This window comes from Hemicordylus capensis, chromosome 2 (genome assembly GCF_027244095.1).
Source record: "Hemicordylus capensis ecotype Gifberg chromosome 2, rHemCap1.1.pri, whole genome shotgun sequence".
Classification (NCBI taxonomy): domain Eukaryota; kingdom Metazoa; phylum Chordata; class Lepidosauria; order Squamata; family Cordylidae; genus Hemicordylus; species Hemicordylus capensis.
The window spans coordinates 371,014,790-371,029,957 of NC_069658.1; the positions used below are offsets into that span (position 1 = coordinate 371,014,790).

The following is a 15,168-nucleotide window of genomic DNA, read 5'->3' on the forward strand; positions in this document are numbered from 1 at the left end:
TCATTGAACGGGGGGGGGCCTGTGGAGATCGGGGGCAGTGTGACCCCTGGAAGTTATCCTGGCATCCTGAAGAGACCCGAGCCTGGGAGTCTGTTTGCAGCCTCCCGGTCAAGGGTCTACTCGTGTGTCACCACACATGCAGCAACACACGAGCAAAGAAATGAGGTTAACGGAGTGCTCACTCTGTTAACCTCATTTAAGGGGAGGCTGCTGTAAGCGGGCTAGCAGCCTTGGGAGCACCGGACTCACCTGCTAGCCCGGTGGTTCCCACAATCGACCGAAAGCAGGCTAAGCTCCTTAAGCCGGCTTTCCGTTGTTCCTGGGAATAGTCTCATACTTTCCAAGACTCAGTAGAACTAAGATGTAGAATGGGAGTGTCATGACTAACCATCCCCTGCTTGCAGTAGTGATCCTGGTCACACTCCTAGACATCTTTGTGTCCAGTGCTGGTATTGAATGCTGGTGTCAGGTTCTGCCTAGGCTAGGGCTCCATATGCTGCTGCCCCATGGCAAGCAGCTGCACTGCAGCAACCCCTTGAGTCCAGAACGTGGTCCTGTTCAATGAGCAGGAAGTGCATAAAAATTTCCTCCCTTGGTACTGGCTTTGTCTCATGATGAATGGCTTGCTTCCATTTTAGATCACCTGAAGCAATACAGCCTTACTTTGAATCCTGACAAATGTGAATACAACAAGGATAACTTGAGTACTTTGGATATCTTTTCTCAGCTGATGGTATTTCCCCAGATCCAAAGAAAGTCACAGCCATTAAGAATGCACAAGATCCTCAAAATGCAACTGAACTGAAGTCTTCTTGGGCTTCCTACTTACTGTGTTAATTTCATCCCCAGTCACCCAACCTCTCACCAGTAAAACAAAAATTGTGGGAATGGACACCTGCACATCGAGACACATTACTGCACTTAAAAGCATCACTCTCAAGTGACACTATCATGGCATATATTATTTTGACCCTAAGAAGAATACAGAACTCATAGTAGATGCCAGCCCAGTGGGTCTAGGAAACATACTGACACAAGTTGTTCAGATAGTTGTGTTTTCACCATTGTCTGTGCAAGCAAAACTCTCTCTGCAGTTGAACATCACTATTCACAAACAGAAGCTTGTGCTGTTGTGTGGGTTTGCCTGCATTTTCATCTATATTTATATGGACATCACATTTGTTGCTGATCACAATCCTTTGCAGCCTATGATCACCGGTGCTTCAGCCCGAACACGAGCTCGCATTGAATGATGAATGTTGCACCTCCAGGTCTATAACTACACCCTGATCTATCACCCTACCAGGATCTATCGCCATACCATGTTGCACTTCCAGGCCTATAACTATGCCCTGATCTATCGCTCTACCAAGAACAATCTTGCTGACTATTTTTTTTGGCAGCCATGTGCTCAAGCGGCCATTGTTCACACTACTACTCAGCTGGAAGAGGTGCATCTCTTCTTCCTAACATCTGCTTCCCTAGCCAAGGCTATGATGTACAAGAGGTCACAGCCACAGATTCCTGTCTGCAACATGTCATAGCCACAGTTCAGGATGGAAAATTGTATCCTAAAAATAATGAACAGTGCTTCTTCTCAGGACTGTCCTCTTTTGCAGTCTTTCTACAACATCAGACAGGAGGTAACTGCTACAGATGCAAACCTCCTTCTTTGGGGCACTAGGATTAACATAAGAACAGCCCTGCTGGATCAGGCCAAAGTCATATCTAGTCCAGCATCCTGTTTCACACAGTGGCCCACCAGCTGCCTCTGGGGAGCCCACAGGCGAGAGGTGAGGACATGCCCTCTCTCCTGCTGTTGCTCCCCTGCAACTGGTATTGAGAGGCATTGTGCTTCTGAGGCTGGAGATGACCCACAGACACCAGACTAGTAGCCATTGATAGACCTATCCTCCATGAATTTGTCTAAGCCCCTTTTAAAGCCATCCAAGCTGTGGCCATCACCACATCCCATGGCAAAGAATTCCATAGATTAATTATGCGATGTGTGAAAAAGTACTTCCTCTTGTCTATCCTAAATTTCCCAACCTTCAGTTTCATTGTATGATCTCTGGTTCTAGTGTTGTGTGTGTGTGTGTGAGAGAAATTTCTGTCTGTCCACCCTCTCCACTCCATAAATAATTTTATACACCTTGATCATGTCTTCCCTTCGTCGCCTCCTTACCAAGGTAAAGAGCCCCAGATGCTGAAGCCTAGCCTCATAAGGAAGGTGCTCCAGGCCCCTGATCATCTTGGTTGGCCTCTTCTGCACCTTTACTGGTTCTACAATATCCTTCTTAAGATATGGTGACCAAAGATGTATGCAGTACTCCAGATGTGGCCGCACCATAGATTTTTATAAGGGCATTATAATATTAGCATTTTTATTTTCAATCCCCTTCCTAATGACTCCTAGCATGGAATTAGCCTTTTTCACAGCTCCTGTGCACTGGGTCAACACTTTCAACGAGCTGTCCACCGAGACTCCAAGATCTCTCTCCTGGTCAGTCACCGACAGCTCAGATCCCATCAGCGTATATGTGAAGTTGTGGTTCTTTGCCCCATTATGCATCGCTTTACACTTGCTTACATTGAACTGCATTTGCCATTTTGTCACCCACTCCCCCAGTTTGGAAAGATATTTTTGCAGCTCCTCACAATCAGTTTTGGATTTCACTACCTGAAAGAGTTTAGTGTTATTTGCAAATTCGGCCACTTTTATGCTTACTCCAATTTCAAGATCATTTATGAACAAATTAAAGAGCACTGGTCCCAGTACCGCTCCCTGGTGGACCCCACTTCCTACTTCCTCCCATTGTGAAAAGTGTGCATTTATTCCTACCCTCTATTTCCTGTCCTTCAACCAATTACCGATCCACACATGAACCTGTCCCTTTATGCCATGATTGCTAAGTTTACTCAATAGCCTTTGGTGGGGGGGGGGGGGCTTATCAAAAGCTTTTCAGAAGTCCAAGTATACTGTGTCAACTAGCTCACCGTTATCCACATGCCTGTGGACACTCTCAAAGAACTCAAAAAGGTTAGTGAGGCAAGACTTTTCCTTGCAGAAGCCATGCTGGTTCTCCCTCAGCAAGGCCTTTTCTTCTATATGTTTAACAATTTTGTCCTTAAGTATGCTTTCTATCAATTTACCTGGCACTGAAGTTAGGCTGACCAGCCTGTAATTTCCTGGATTTCCCCTGGATCACTTTTTGAAAGTTGGAGTCACATTGGCTACTTTCTAGTCCTCTGGTTCAGAGCCTGATAGTAAGGACAAGTTACATATTTTTGCTAGGAAATCAGCAATTTCACATTTGAGTTCCTTCAGAGCTCTTCGGTGTGTGGCATCTGGCCCTGGCAATTTTTTAATTTTTAGTTTTTCAAGACAGTTTAGAACATCTTCCCTTGTCACCTCAAATTGGCCCAGTTCTTCAGCTGTTAAATCTGAAAAGCTCAGTTCCAGAGAGGGGATATGGTCTTTATCCTCCACCATGAAGACAGATGCAAACAATTCATTCAGCTTCTCTGCAATCTCCTTATCCTCCTTAATAATCCCTTTCACGCCCTCATCATCTAAGGGGCCAACCACATTACTTGCAGGTTTTCTACTTCTGTTATATTTAAAGACATTTTTGTTATTCCCCTTGACACTTCTAGCTATATGATCCTCAAACTCTTTTTGCATCCTGTATTGTCTCTTTGCATTTCCTTTGCCAGAGTTTATGTTCCCTTCTGTTCTCTTCATTTGGGCAGGACTTCCATTTTCTAAAGGAAGTCTTCTTCCCTTACATAGCTTCATTGACTCTACTTGTTAGGCACGCGGTCATCCTCCTGAATTTGGTGGTATCTTTCCTCCTTCTTGGTATACGTTCCAACTTAGCTTCTTGAATTGTAGATTTAAACAATTTCCATGCTTTCTGGAGTGATTTGACCCTCCTTGCCCAATGGTTCTGCAAATCTGACATCTCGCACCAGGTCCTGGGCACCATTCAGGATTAAGTCCAAGGTTGTCTTATCTCTGGTTGGTTGGTTCCACGACTAACTACTAGGGATGTGCAAAACGTTCCGGGCACAGAACGATCTGTGCCCGAAACAGTGAATTTCGGGTGATTCGGGGCCGAACCAAATCACCCACGAAAAGATCCGAGAAATTTCGGGCACGAGCCAAATCTCTCGAATTTCAGGCCTGAAAATTCAGGTGATTCGGACCTCCATTTTTTTGCCTCCCCCCCTCTCCGTTTTGAGCTATGACGTCTATTTGAATTTCCCGCCTTTTTGCATCCCATTGACTTCAATGCAAAAAGGTTGGATGCGACGTCTGCTCGAATTTTGAGTGCCAGGGGCAAAATAGTGGGGTGGAGTGGTAGTTCCTAATGGGTGGAGGTTACCACCCCAATTGCAGAGGGATTGGGCAAAGGGCTGGTTTTTGGTGAATTTCTGAAATTTTAGTGTCTTTGGGGCAGATAGGGGCATAACGTGGGATCTGCGCCAAAAGGGTGGGGTGGGGTGGTAGTGCCTAATGGGTGGAGGCTACCACCCCAATTGCAGAGTGATTGGGCAGAGGGCTGATTATTGGTGAATTTCTGAAGTTTACACATCTTTAAGGTTTTCCCCGTGAATGGTGTATCGCTTCACGTCAGGGGGAAAGGGGTGTCCTAGAGTGGGGTGGGGTTGGTGGTAGTGCCGGGTTGGGGCAAGGAAGCTACCTGAATTTTTTCAAAGGATTTGGGCAGAGGGCTGATTTTTGGTTAATTGTTGAAGTTTTCGCGTCTTTAAGGTTTTTCCTCATAAGAAGTTATAATGGAGCTTTCATCAGCCCCATAAGTGCACTTAGGGGGTGCTGGAGTAGTCCAGAGCGCGTGGTGGTGTAGTGCACATAGGGTGCCAACCACCCCCATGGGTTTCTAACCCATGGGGTACAGGGTTCTGTTGTTTCTGAGGTTTTCTGAGTGTGGATTCTATGATAGAAAATGAGATTTTCAATGAGACACCATGAATCCACTCTAATTTTTCTTGCCTACCCTTGCCCCCACTTTGCCCTCCACCTGCCCCTCCTTTCTGTTTCAGACCTGAACAAGTGAGACACAGCTCGCCCACCCAGACATGTATTTTGTCCTTTCTGTGCTCCCCTCAGTTTTCTTCTGGTGCCCCCACCAACAGAAGAGGTAAGAAGCTGGTGATAGTATAAATATTGGAAAACTTGATGACTGTACAATAGGGAACAAAGAAATTTTCCCCACAAGAGATATAAACATAGTTAAGAAAGGTTAGGAAGGAATAAGTGAAGGTAAGAAAAGAGCATGAGTAGGTCTGGATGTGTTTTTCTCTTGTTTTATGCTATTAGGAGTCTGGCCTCAGTTGCCTATTAGCTTTAGTAAAATAAATACTATTAGACAATGAGGTCGTTCTCACAATCAGCCCTACCCAGGAAGGCTAGCCCGGGTAGGGCTGGTTGTGAGAATCACCGGGATTGTTCCCATCCCGGTGCTCCTCCTCTACCCAGTTGTGTGGGTAAATGGGATGCTGGCAGCCATCTTGTGTATAGAGGCCAGCAGTCTTGAAGTATCCCAATGCAATGCACATCTTATGTGGTGCACTGTGGGATATATGGTGGCTGGACTTTCTTCCGCCCTTCCTCCTGCTTACTGTACTGCTCATGTGGGCACATGAGCAGCAGAGCCCTCTGCGGGCTTGGATCATGTCGGGGGTTGGGGGAGGCAATAATGAACCATTTGTTACTGAGAAAATGATAAAATCTGGTACTTATAGTCAAATTATTATTTTCCCCAAGACAAGATTATTATCTAGGTATTAGCTGACTGACAGGTCCGGTGGGAGTTGTTCAATTATTGTTTTCTCTTTTTCTTATAATTTTCTTCTTCATATCAACTAGGTGTGTTAGAAAGTTATTGATGGGCAAGATTTAGTTTATTTTTGCATTTGTTCTGTATGTAAACAATTAACTATGATAAGTATTTATTATTTTATTATTTTACACAGTCAGACAGGAGTTATTGACTGGTTTGTTTTATCCAGACATCGAGTCCTTCCCAAGGACCTGGGATGCCAGAATTTTATTGTCAATGTTGTTGCTGTTGTTATAGATATCGTCGCAGAATATAGGCTGTTCCCAGTAAAGCTGCTTTTTGTAATTGGCTGATGGTGATTTCTGTGGCCCCTATGGTGTTGAGGTGCTCTTCAAGGTCTTTTGAAACTGCACCCAGGGCGCCAATTACCACTGGGATTATTTTGGTCTTTTTCTGCCACAGCCTTTCAATTTCAATTTGTAGATCTTTGTATTTGGTGATTTTTTCTATTTCTTTTTCTTCTATTCTGCTATCCCCTAGTATTGCTATGTCGATTATTTTGACTTGTTTTTCTTTCTTCTCGACTACAGTTATATCTGGTGTATTGTGTGGCAGATGTTTGTCTGTTTGTAGTCAGAAGTCCCATAATATTTTTACATCTTCATTTTCTTCAACTTTTTCAATTTTATGGTCCCACCACTTTTTGGCTACAGGTAGCTTGTATTTTTTGCAGATGTTCCAGTGTATCATCCCTGCTACTTTGTCATGCCTTTGTTTGTTGTCAGTCTGTGTGATCTTTTTACAGCAGCTGATTAGGTGGTCCACGGTTTCATCTGCTTCTTTACAAAGGCGGCACTTGCTGTTTGTGGTTGATTTTTTGACTTTTGCTCTTATTGCATTTGTTCTTAGTGCCTGTTCTTGTGCAGCCAGTATTAAACCCTCTGTTTCTTTCTTCAAGTTGCCATTCTTAAGCCATTGCCAGGTCTTGATGATGTCTGATTTCCCACTTATATTGTGCAAATATTGACCATGCAGTGGCTTATTTCTCCATTTTTCTGCTCGGTTCTTGACTTGTTCTTTCTTGTAGACCTGCTTTGTTTCATTGGTGTTGAATAGCTTTGCATTATTGACCATTTGAAGTGCATCTTCTTCACTGACCTTGATATAGTCTTCAAGGCCTCTTTTCTCCTCCTCTACTGTTTGATGGACTCGCAGCATTCCTCTTCCACCTGAGCTGCGAGGGAGGTATAGCCTATCGACATCACTGCGGGGGTGCAGAGCATGATTGAGGGTCATGATTTTCCTGGTCTTATGATCTAGCGTCTCTAGCTCTGCCTGGGTCCAGTCTATTATTCCTGCACTGCATCTGATAACAGGTATAGCCCAGATGTTTATGGCTTGTATGGTGTTCCCGCCATTGAGTTTGGACTTCAGGGTTTTTCTAACTCTCCTGATGTATTCACTTCCAATTTTTCTTTTAACTTCAGTGTGTGCGATGTTATCAGCCTGGAGAATGCCCAGTATTTGTAATATTCTTTCTCTTCCAGGTTCTTGATCTTGCTTCCATTGGGCAGTTCTATTCCTTCTGTTTTTGTTATTTTCCCTCTGTTCATTATTAATGCAGCACACTTGTCTAGTCCAAACTCCATTGCTATATCGCTACTGAATATACGGACAGTGTTTAGCAGTGATTCGATTTCTGACTGGGACTTTCCATACAACTTCAGATCGTCCATGTACAGCAGATGGTTGATTTTACTTGATGTTTTAGATGTTTGGTATCCAAGGCCTGTTCTGTTTAGTATTTGTGAAAGTGGGGTCATGGCGATTACAAACAACAGAAGGGATAGTGAGTCCCCTTGGAAAATGCCTCTTCTAATGCTAAACTGTCCAAATGTCTCGCTATTGATTGTTAACGGTGTACTCCACTTGCTCATTGCTTTTTTAATAAATATCTGAATGTTTTTGCTGGCACCAGTTGTTTCTAAACATTTTAGTATCCATGTGTGAGGCAATGAATTGAAGGCTATCTTGTAGTCAATCCATGCAACACTTAGATTGGTTTTTCTTCTCTTGAAATTTTCTAAAATCATTTTGCCAATCAGCAGCTGGTCTTTTGTGCCTCTGGTGTTCAGGCAATTTCCTTTCTGTTCAATTGGAAGCTGTTTGTTAGTTAATAAGTGTTGCATCACTTCATCTGCTGTTATTCCAGTTATTAATTTGAACATGGTTGGCAGAGAGGTGATCGGTCTGTAATTACTTGGAACTGCACCTTTAGCTGGGTCTTTCATGATGAGATGTGTTTTCCTAGTTGTCAGCCATTGTTCAATATCACCTCCTTGCAAAATGTGATTGAACTGTTTTGATAGTTGTTTATGAAGGTTTGTTAGGTGTTTAAGCCAAAAGCCATGCAGTTCATCGTCGCCTGGAGCAGTCCAATTTTTAATTTTCTTTGCTCTTTCACTTATTAATTCTGGTGTTATTATTAGATCTTGCATTTGTTGGTTACATTTTTTGACCTCTTTCACCCAGCCTGCTTTTTTATTATAATCTATTGGATTGTCTCATAATTTCCCCCAGAATTGCACTGTTTCTTCTTTATTTGGTATTACTATGTTTTTTGCAGTTTCTCCTTCTATGCTTTGGTAGAAACGTCTCTGATTCGACTGGAATTGGAGATCCTGCCTGTGTTGTGTAGTTCTGGCTTCATATCTGCTAATCTTCTTTGGCACTGCTGTTATTTGCTGCTTTATGATTTCCAGGACTTCTCTGATTTTCCTTGAATCTAGGTGTCTTTCATATCTAGGTGTCTTTCATATCTTGTCTTTCATATCTTTCAATTTACTAGCATCTGATCTAAGCCTGGAGATTTTATTTTCTAAACTAATCTTCCATTTAGATGATGTACTACTTTCTTTTTTTACAGGTCCATTGATCTTATATCCGAGCTCTTGTGTTGTTATTGTTGCTGCACTTTACATTAGTTGGTTTGTTTCTTGCAAATTATTGGTTGTTATTTCTGCAGATGCAGCATTGACATCTTTTAATGCCTGAGCAAGTTGTTTTTTGGCAACTGTTTTTAGAGCTGGAAGTCGAACCCTGGTGGTTGTTTGGTTCATGTGCTCAGTTATTTTTTGCTTTAGTTCTTGTTGCTTTTCTGTTAAATGGCATTTGGGTTTTTGAGGTGAAGGCAAAGGGGAGGTTACCTGGTTTTGATTTGAAACAGTTCAGCAACAGTGGTATCCTCTATTTCCAACACCTCCTCCACCTACGCCTGAGCAACTTCTTCAGTTGGTGGTAATTCTTCTTCCATATCTTGAGCCTGTGTTGCTCTTTGCAGTTCTTCCAGCTCAACTCCTGTGAATACTTTATTTCTTATTATGAATCTTCTCTGGTCTGCTAGCCTTGGTCTGTTATTTCTGTATCTGGATGTTTCTCTTTCCAAATTTGGTACATTATTTCCTTGTTGGCGTTTTTCGTATTTTTGGGGGGTTAAGCGACGTTTCTTCCAGTAACTTTGCTGTCTTCAGCCCTGGTTGCTCAACTGAAGATCCTGAGTCCTGTTGCCTACTTGCCACCAGATGTCCGGGGACTACAGCACCTGGCACGGTCCTTGTTGACCCAGGCGACGACCGATCCGGTATAGATTTATTAAAGTTATGTCTCACCATATTGTTGATGGGAGAGGCACTCTTTGTCTGGCTCCTCTGGTGAGACCTGTCTAGTATGGTTGGACCTCTGGCATAGCTCTCACCTTCCTTAGAGCACGCAAGCCCCACAACCACGCCAAGTTGTTGTTATTATTATCATCATTATTATTACATTTATATCCCGATCTCCTCCAAGGAGCCCAGAGTGGTGTACTACATACTTAAGTTTCTCTTTCACAACAACTCTGTGAAGTAGGCTAGGCTGAGAGAGAAGTGGCTGGCCCAGAGCCACCCAGCTAGTTTCATGGCTGAATGGGGATTTGAACTCAAGTCTCCCTGGTCGTAGTCCAGCACTCTAACCACTACACCACACTGGCTCTTGAAAGTATGAAAGTACGTAGCACATACATGGGTATGAACATGTGTTATATCATATTATGTCTTATTGGACAAGTTGGTGGCTCAGAGGTTTAACCTTTTTCTTACCTTTCTATATAATAAAAAGTATTTTTAAAAAATAGTCTGATATATGTTGGAGTACTATTCTCACTCAGTGCCACAGATAGTGAAGAACATAACAGAAAAATGCAGCTATTGACTTGCATATACTCCTGATTCCAGGGCTTAAATTCAAGTAATCTTCCTGATGTCTGCTGGTTCTACTATATAGCACTGTAATTATTTGTATTGCAGGTAAATATTGCAACTCTAATTATTTGTGCAGCACGGAAATGCTTGACTAACAAGCAGAAGGTTGCTGGTATGAATCCCCGCTGGTACTATATTGGGCAGCAGCAATATAGGAAGATGCTGAAAGGCATCATCTCATACTGCATGGGAGGAGGCAATGGTAAAACCCTCCTTTATTCTACCAAAGAAAACCACAGGGCTCTGTGGGTACCAGGAGTTGAAATTGACTTGATGGCACACTTTACCTTTAGTTAGTGATATTAATAATTCTGGGTTGACCATGAAAGTCAGAGTGACTTTTTAATGTATATTGTATGTAATTTAGCATTGTTATTCTGCATTGCCCTGTGCTATATCATTGTTTCTGGAATGCATGCATGAATTTCGATAGCTATTAATAAGTCAGGGCATCATTTTCCCCAGCCCTAATCATATTCTACAACTTCCCACATTGTTCATGCATCTAAGCCTACGAGACTATGCCAACAAATGTTTCCATTTATTCTTGAATAAAAGCAACCTTGACACTTTTGTCAGAGCTTCTCATAAAAAACAAAACACCACCCTGCACTATATACAGTGTTCCTGGTAAACAGATCACCAACTGAACAACAGGGAGCTGGAGCAGTCAACATGCTTGACAGTCTAGAAAAGTTACCTCTATAATTTAACACAACACCAGCAGCAACACTGTGTGATGGATACCCTGGCCAATGGAGCAGGAGATGAAAGATCTTAGAAAGTATACCACAGGGAATTAAATGTCTGTACCACTGTCTTTTATATGTATTTTATTTTTTAAAAATCTTTGATGAGTATACTTAAGAAGGTGAAATCTTAGCATTTGGTATTAGCATGAAAAGCAACTAACACATAAATATTTGCTCTTTAACCTTATATTTTTCCATTCACTCCATGCATGTGAATTGATATGTAAAAGAAAGAAAGAATGTTATGAATTTATTTAAATTTTCTATCCCATAACCATCACACATGACTTGGGATAGGTAGTGTTGTGCTACAATAGTTGTGTGAATCAGCCACAGCAGATAAACGCACAAGGTAATGAGGTGCAGAAGTGAAGACACAAGCCTTATACAGACATTAAGGTTGTTCACACAACTAATAGGGCTGGTGCTGAGGAATCTGCCTACTCCCCACATTAACTGAACCTACAGAGGGCTCCATCGCTTACGCGCCCACACAAGTAGCATGGTAGTGACCAGTGTGGTAAAGCGGGGATGGAGAGACAGCCCAGCCTCCAGATGTTCTACAATGCACCATATGAGCAGATCAGCACAATGAGATATCCCTGGCTGCCAGGACGCTACTTCCACCAGTAAGTACGACTGCCAGCAACCCGCTCATGACCAGGCAATGAAGTAGGAAGAGCATGCACACCCTCCTACATCACTTTTCATCTGATGTTTCAAATCCGAGCTATATAGGCAATGCTGGAGCACTGGAATCAGGAGTGATCCCAGCTGTTCTCACAACCACCCTGAGCCTTTTGGAAGGGCGGTATCAAAGTTTTTTAAAATAATAAAATAACAACAACAACAACCAGCCCTACCCAGGGACGCGCTTCTCTACCTGGGTAGGGCTGGTTGAGAGAACAACCTTATGTTGTACCTGTTCAGATGTCTGTACACATGTACAAGTTTTTGTGTGAATGCTGTATCTGCATTCTTTAAAAAAGTGAATCTGGGTACTGTTTTGGATACCCTGACTCCAACATTAAACTCAGAGTTACCAATCTAGAATTATGTGGAACCCAGGCCTGTGTCTGACTCTATTTTATTAAGGAATCAATTAATGCCTAAACTACCATCTACCTCTGGGACAGATGGTAATTGCTTTGTGAAGATAGGGGCAATCCAGCATTGTTTCCTAATGTTTTTGAAATGGGACACACAATGCCGAGGCTTGGTTTCCTGTCTCACACATATCCAAATGCTATCACTGTGGATCTTACACCAATCATGGGTGATTGCTCTGCTATCCAGTGAATTGTCTTGAATTGCTAGGGGATAATCCCATTTTTCTCTGAGGGAAATATCTGCTATGTAGAATTAGAAGCACTGTTCATACCCTATTGCTGTCTTTAGATTTCCACCCTAGGTAGATGCACACAAAAGGAAATGATTTAACTGCTCTCTCACACCTATAGCCTTGATTTTTCCTTCCTAACACCTTTTAACACTCTTGGGGGACCGGACACCAGAAAATCTGGGGACAAAAGAAGATACCCATTCACAAGCTCAAGAGATGTAGATTTGCTTTGAGAATGTCAATAGAACAATACTTTGCCCAAACAGGAGATGGGACCCAGATCCTGTTTACTCTTGATTGACCTAATATCCTGAACTAATATCAATAATTAAAAGACAGGATCTAGAGGGTAACAGCAATTGACAGCTTTTGTGATCCAGGAAGGATGATGATATTTTGAATAGACTCTATGGAGATCAAATGATGGAACAGCTATAAGAAGGGGTCTCTGGACATGGCAAATCAGCAAGCTTTGCCTAACCAGCAGATCTTTGCTCATGTGTGTATCTCAAGTGCCTGCTGTCTAGCTGTTTAGCTAAGCAGAGGCCTGAAACCTGCTGTCAAGAGACTGCTCAGTGATTCTTGTCGTGGGGCAAAGAATCAAGGGCTGACTGTCTGTGAAATCCAGCGCCAGCTTTTCCATCTGAAGGCTCATCGCTCTCAAGCCCCAGCGATGAACAAGTCTTTTGAAGCCTTCTTCATGAACCTGGTGAGATGCTTATTCAACGCACAGCCCAGCTTGCTCCCCCCTTCCCTCCTCCCAACTAATCACTGCCATCCATTTCCTAAGCCCTCTCTTCTTTCTTCTCTCTCTGTTTCTCTCTAAATGTTTTATTAGGATTTGTTAGACAGCTGTAAGTATTGATTGCACACACATGTGATAGCCAAGAACATTGCACTACACCTTGAATTGGAAATGTGAACTTTCTGAGTGTGTCTTCCTCTATCTCTGTTTGCGTGCCTAGATCCTACATGGTCACCATCTCCAAGAACCAATTCAGTTTATGTATGATGTGACTTTCCCTCTTTCCCTCTGAGCATATACAGAGTGCTAAACCAGGTGTAGCTCACAACTGTACAGGCCCTTCAAAAGCATGGTACAGATAGAAAGTATACTTCCTGCATTCAACATAACGTGAAAAACTGCACATGTTAAAAGATCTGTAAATGTGCACACAGTACACAGATTGTACAAGTGTTAAACATCACATGTGAATAGGGCACTGTCTCACTCAAACTGGGCCAAAGCTCTAAAGGATGCACAGGTCAAAACTAGCCTTTTGAATTGTTTCCAGAAGGCTATAGGAAACCAGGCTATAGGCATTGGCCTATTAATACAGTGCATTTCTAGTGACCTACCCTCACTTCTTTCTGCACTAACTTACACTTCCAAGTGATAACTGAGGTATATCTCCACATTCTAAAATAGTCCTGAGCATAGGAAATCAGACACAGGAACTGCAGTGATTTTTATCTGGGGGAAATTTCAGATACTCTTGATATTATTCACTGTGTGAGGTCTATGCCACCATCTAATATGCTTGTCCTTTGTACTACATGAGGACAATCCTTTCAACCTTCACCAGATTCTGCAGTCATCAGATCCTGAATATAAGCAGTATCAAAAGCCACTAGAAATTATTTCCTGTAATTTTCATAATAGATCTCTGGGTCGAATGTGTCAGTCATGTTTTAGTGTCATGCCTTGAAAGCCAAACTGGCACAGGTTCAAACAGTTGGAGGTTTAGCAGGCTTTCCCAGAAAAAGAGATCTGGAAACAAGCTGCTAACTGGCTGGGGAATCTATGTCAAGCTTTTACATTTTGAGCAGGGGCTGAATAACCATGAAATCTTTAGATGCGCTATGACTGTTACAGTCCAGCAGATTTTTACAAATTTCATGTTGGAATTAAGAATTAGACACCATTTAGAGGGCAGAATGTTTCTATAACTCACTGAGCCGGGTCTCACGATCAGTGAGACCCAGTTTTGGAGAGTGCGTGGGGAGAGCGGGCTAAGCCTGGTTTTAGGGCAGAGGTAGTTGGGCGGGTTACTCGCCTAGGAACCACCAGGCTTGCAGCCGAGCCTGGTGGTTCACACGATGGGGCAAAATCGGGCTAGCCTCCATAATGCACTGCATTATGGGGATACCCCCTCCCTTCCCGGTAATCTCATTTTACATAACCTTATTTTAAAACGTCATTTTGCTCCCTTAACCTCATTTTAGAGGGAGGTTCCATAGGCGGGTATGCCACTGCAGTGCTGCTGGGATCAGGCCCAACTCCAGCAGAACACATGCATGGGCATAACCAGGCTAGGCTTTCTTAGCCTGGTTTTGCATGCATGTGTGAATAGGCTCTGTGACTTAAAATTGCACAAGTGCAGTTGCACAATACTGCCTCCATTATTTCCAGTGGAGGTAGTGTTACACAACTGTGGAACAGCCCTTGTTCTACAACAGCACAGGTAGTGCTGAACCACCTATATTTTGATGCACTATATGTGAACCATTGTTTCTCTGACCTGACAACCTTTCCTTAGCCATGTTTTCCAGAGTAAGCACCAGACGTAAATACTTCTCAAGTTGCTATTCCAGCCAGGTACCTGTAATGTACAGAGGATCAGAAGTCTCGTTCAGAATTGTACAGTGGTTAGTTGATTATGCTTTGACTATTGCTGGGGCTGCTTTGTACGTAGTCTGGAAACTGCAGTTAGTCCAGGATGCGGCAGCCAGATTGATCTCTGCGACATCTTGGAGAGACCATATCACTCCCATCTTAAAAGATCTACACTGGCTGCCAATAAGTTTCCGGGCAAAGTACAAGGTTTTGATTATAACCTATAAAGCCCTAAGCAGCTTGGGTCCTGGGTATTTAAGAGAACACCTTCTTTGCTATGAACCACACCGCCCATTGAGATAATCTGGAGAGGTTCATCTGTAGTTGCCACTGGCTCGTCTGGTGGCTACTC

The 15,168-nt window shown here is 42.9% G+C and overlaps 1 protein-coding gene and 1 long non-coding RNA gene across 2 annotated transcripts in view; one reads left to right on the forward strand and one right to left on the reverse strand.

Annotated features, from left to right (window-relative positions):
• LOC128342100 (uncharacterized) overlaps window positions 1-5,165 on the forward strand; it is a 45,681-nt gene extending 40,516 nt beyond the window's left edge. The window contains exon 3 of the long non-coding RNA XR_008314777.1: window positions 5,068-5,165. This is a non-coding gene — a long non-coding RNA (uncharacterized LOC128342100). The remainder of the gene's footprint in view (window positions 1-5,067) is intronic.
• TENM2 (teneurin transmembrane protein 2) overlaps window positions 1-14,739 on the reverse strand; it is a 1,486,671-nt gene extending 1,471,932 nt beyond the window's left edge. The window contains exon 1 of the mRNA XM_053288965.1: window positions 14,722-14,739. The gene's annotated coding sequence lies outside the window, so the exon portion shown is untranslated. The remainder of the gene's footprint in view (window positions 1-14,721) is intronic.
• Between the last annotated feature and the right edge of the window lie 429 nt (window positions 14,740-15,168).